Consider the following 5,365-nt stretch of genomic DNA (forward strand, 5'->3'; position numbering starts at 1 on the left):
AATCCTATTTCACTCGGTTACATGAGTGACATTTGCTGCCACAAGGCTGCCCTTGAGGACGCTGGGAGGATGTGGCCTAGCAGTTGGGTGACAGCAGCAGCATCCCTCAAACGCTGCTCGGGGCAAAAGAGCTCATCTCAGCCCACGACTGGCCAGGCAGGGAGTTGCCAGGGCTTAGCCCCAAGAGCCCACGCAGAAACAGCCGAATTCCCCGCTGGGCTGCCTTGCCCGTCCTCTGCCCCAGCAGCCACAGAGCTGGGCCTGGAACTGGACCGCCCGCACGGAATGGGGGCGATGTCACAGTGAGGCCGAAGTGACATCACGGTGGGCTCTTTTTTTTTTCCTTTTTTATTTTTTTTCCCCAATCCTTTTAATTCACCACATTAATGTGTGACTCTTTGTAAGGTGGAAGTCCAGAAACACAACATTAAAAGGTGCTGGTGGAAATGAACCGCTGAGGATATCAGAAGCCACCCATTTATCATTAGTACAGCGGCACAGTGGTGCAGAACTGGAAGAAGCGACACATGATGGTCAGAGTGGAAAGAAGAATAGACAATTTCATTGACCTGGCACTGCTCCTACTGAAACTGAACATTTTTCAAGGCTGACCGAGAAACACAGGGGCCAATACCAAGCAGCTTTTAAAAAAGTTCAAGACTTCAAAACATGTTTTCCTTTGCATGCTTAGTATTTCTTGAATTGTACACGGCAATTTCTTAAACCCAAATCACACATTTGTGAAACTTTATAATATATAGACATTGTCCCCCCAAAATGTCATGACTCATTTAGATTAATGAGAACCATGCATACCCACCATAATTAAAACCAAAACAGCCACCCTAGATCAATGCATTTGGACTACCTAGTATTTGAAGCACCCCCTCTTTAGCACACCTGCTTTCTATCAAACCAGCACTACATTTCTGGTATCAATAGCAAAAAAAAAAAAAAAAAAAAAAAATCCGGTGGTGGACTTCTTGAGGTAACATGAGCATAGAAACACAAGCACAACAAAACCAGCCCTGTGCAGGAATGGTTTCCTTGGTTAGGAAAACAGAAATCATCTTTTTCTTCTGTACTTAGCAGGAGCACCTTCACGCCTGCACTGTGTCTTTTTTCTGGTGGCAAGCCCCCCGGCCTGCACCCAACACAGAGCTTTGCATGCTAACACTTCTTTGCAGGCTGTCGTGGCTCTGCCTGTCATGCAGCCCCTGCACCAACAGATTGCAGCGCAGCAGCTCATGACTGAGGCTCTCACTTCATTCGTAAATTTTTGACTGAAGACAGCCTTTCCTCATAAAGCCCTTGGAGACACAAAGAGCTTCCCCTCAAAGCTGTTGATACCGTGAACTTAAGTGCCTTGTTGACATACTCAGATGTTTAAGCCATTTGCTAGATCAGAGCCTGGAAGAACAAAACTCACTCAGCCTGCTAACTAACATCACGAGCACCTGGCAAACAGTGTTAGCAAGTTCCCTTATGATTTCTGGAGAATGCACCATTTAGTACTTGAGAAATAGCTTGGTCTTACAGTTCTTTGAGCTGTTTTCCAAGGAACTCAGTTACAGAAACACTTGGAATGAGAAGAACCATCCATAAATAATGCTCTATTTTCATCTATCTAACCTAAATATTTATGTGAAATCTCCCAATTAAAATGCTGTCTTGGTTTCAGAGCTTGTGCTGGGGAGGTAGCAGTAGCTGAGTGTTAATTCAATTGCTATTCATATTAATGCCATCTGTCCCTGTGCAGGGAGTTCAGCTGAAATTCAGCTGCAATGTGTGTCCCATTAGAGTCTTTTAAGGAAGCTATTGAGTGGAGAAGCTACCTACACAGACCGCAAATAGGGTCATTTTATTTTATGGGAAGGCCTTCCTGGTTAATGTATTTCTTTCAAAGATAATTTCTATAAAATCAAATTTCCATATGAGGGCAATAAGTTATTAGTTATCAAAGGAATCATGACAGAAAGTGTAAGGCTAGTTAGTGTTACTTATTACATATACCAAATTACCAAATTAGGAATTAGAGGATAGCAAGTTTGTTATGAAGAGCTTGCAAGGACGCTTATTATTAGCTCTCCTGTGGCCGGAGTTGGAGCTCTGGTATCATACAGCTGCTAAGAGCCACCCCCTATCTCCAAAAGCTAACGGTCAGCTTGCCCCAGATGCAATGGAATTCACTGGTCTTCACATTCAGAAGGTCCTTAATTTTTCAGATTCCTGAAGACAGTCATATAACAATGCAGTGAAGCATACCCCCTTGGGAAGAAGTATCTTTGTTTACCAAATGGTTGCCAGACCTCTCACTGAGATTTCCTTGTAACTGTGGATGTTCAATATCCACTTAAAGGGATTGTAAGCAGTTAGCAAGATCTCAGACCACAAAAACATTCTGTTTTGAGGTTGCAATTAACCACTTACACCCCACTGCAGTTGCTGGAATTGAAGCAAGTACTTGGTGCTAAGCATGGTCAAAAATTTTCCATTGACCAGGTGCACAAGTAGGCACTGAACAGTCCTCCTACAGTAGTGGTTACTCCACTTACTTTTAAGTGCTAATACACGTCTACTAAATAAAAATCTGAACTGGATCCAACCATCCAACCAACCTGTTAAAAATAACCCTAGTTATTTTAAGTTATTAACACTGCTCTTCACAGGACATCCACCACATACTATAGGAAAGGTTCTCTATAATTAGCTGTGTGTTTTCTGGACAAAGTGAGGAGAAAGGACTTTTCTAAAAATGGGGTTGACCTGATGGGAAAGCAGAAATACCCATAATCCTTACAAGAGAATCATATGGCCTTCATGATTGTCCAAAAAGTGATCATGCTATTTTTTGCTACAGACTGCTTTGCACAGTATTGCAATGCATAAGTTTTAACCAGAGCAGCAAGAGTGGAGGTAGGAATTGTCTAGTCTACACTAGACAACTTCACATGTGTGAAAAGGGCAGCAATTTCATGTCAGACGTCTCAACATTTTGTATCTCACTGAAATGCTTTTTTATTTTTTCTCTCTCAACAGGAATTGTTGAGTACAAGCAAATAGCACTGCTTTGCAAGAGGAAACTTTGGCATCCTCTCCTCTCCAAGGCAGAGAATGACATTCACTCTGTCAATGTCTCTCTCCTGCAGGGTCAGCAGCTGCTGGTGATGGAGGCTCGTAATCTAGCAGGCCATTGCTTTCACCTCAAAACACACCTTAACTATGGATTTGAATCTGTAATATTAGCATTTCCACAGGTGGTAGTCTTACTCCCCTCATAAAATAGGACGGAAAAATGCTGCACTTAGCTTAAAATTACCAAATATGGCAATTGCCAATACCAAAATGAAAAAAATAATCAGCTGTGATATTGTGATTATGAGGGAATTCTAGAGTAATAACTAGAGAAGCACAGTCAACAAGCATACTCAGGCATGGTAAATTCTGGTACCTTTCCTCTTTCTGTCACATTGATTCAGCTTTTTTTGTCATGGAAACTTCAGCAGACATGGTTATGGAAGAACAGTGGTCTTTTTCAGATGACTTTCCCATTAGAGATAAAATTTCAACAGCAAACTAACTGGAATAAATAAATTTTATAGATTTAGAACAGAATAAGAAGCGCTGGTAAGATTTTGTGACTTCTTTGTGGCTGGAACAGTTATTCATTTTGATTTATATGAAACATACCCAGCACCTAGAAAGGTATAGCAAAGTCTGTTCTCATATGAAACACTGAAAATGTAAGATTGCAGAAAATGTGATTGCAAGGTCACAGAATACTGAATAGGTTCTGATTTTAATACACCACTTGCTTTAACTTCATCTCACACAGACTTGATGTACACTGTTTATTTACTTCAAATATGTTATTTCCTGAAACAGATTTAACAGACGTTTTTCTATGCCCTTAAAGAAAGAAGTCAATTGAACAAAGGAAAGCAGTAAACAGTGGTTAAAGCATATAACAAGCTGGAGATCTGCTTTTGTAATCTTAAGCACTATTAGCTATTTTTCTTCAATGTACAAGTTGCTTTGTGTTATTTATTTTCCTGTCGCAAGAGGAGGGACATACACTACTTACAAACCTAAAATGTTTTCTGTTTACTTGTGTTGAATACATGCCTATTCTATTTCTTGAAATCCAGATCAGCACACCAGCCAAGAGAAGGCCTAGGGATATTTAGGCAAAAGCTCACCAACAAAGCAACAAAAGAAAGAAGGTAGGGACAAAGTTATTTTCTCTCTACATAATTCGTTGCCTCTTGTTTAAAGAAACATTCTACTGAAATAGGAAGTCACTAAACACCTTCTGACGCAGTATTTAAACTCCTCGTACCTGCAATTACCTATCAGAGCATAAAGGGAACAAAGGTGTGGAAACATGGAGGCTCTCCTCAGCTAAGAAGAATGAGTTGTGCAGCTGGTTCTGTTTAATCTGCTACATGTTCTTATTTAGTTATTTATAATGTACACGCCACAATGGATCAGCACATGTAGGTCTGTATGAAATTGGTTTCGTTCTCTGTTCCAAGCTACAATCAGCTTTAATCCCAATGATGCCCACAGCAGTTCCAATGCAGCATAAACAAGCAAAGAATAAAAAGCAGTAAGTCAGATCCTTCTCTCACAATAAAAACACTCAGAATTTTCTCTGATTTGTCCTTCTTATTAATGGCTTGCCCTTTCCCTCCCATGTTTGTCTAAAAGACCCAGAATTCAGATGGAGTGGGTTTAAGATCCCATTTTTTCACCACTGGTGGGTAACAAAACAAAGAGAAACCAGTAAGAACACTTGAAATTCAGGAAAAAAAGAATTTTTAATTAGCATATAGGCACAACATCCTGCCTGATATGCCTTTCTAACAATACAAAGCAATAACCTCAGATAAAAGATAAGTTACAATACATGCAAAAACGTCTGGATGTGCACCAAGCAAGGTGTTAGATATAGGTACATCTGTCAAATAAACATACATCTATTCACCTAAAGAACAAAACTTCAGAGACAATTCCAAAAGTAAAGATACAACAAAACCACCATAGGTGAGTAGCATATTGGACATAAAGCATCCTACACAGAGACATTTGACCTTTGGAGGCAAAAACTGTAACAGGCAAATAGCTGAGAGCCGGATCCCCAAATACTTACTTATGAAAAGCTCTCAGTGAAGCCTAAGGTATTATCAGAATGAGGTCTGAAGGATTTTGCCCTTAATGAATAACAATTATGAGTGGGTAAAAATGTCTCTATAAACGAGAATTTAAAATCATATATCTATGTTTAATGTTGTTAATAAAAGTGAAAGGAGGAAAGACTGAATATTCATACAGATAAAACAATGATTTTAAAAACTTTAAAATA

The sequence above is a fragment of the Anas acuta genome, chromosome Z (assembly GCF_963932015.1).
Source record: "Anas acuta chromosome Z, bAnaAcu1.1, whole genome shotgun sequence".
NCBI lineage: Eukaryota > Metazoa > Chordata > Aves > Anseriformes > Anatidae > Anas > Anas acuta.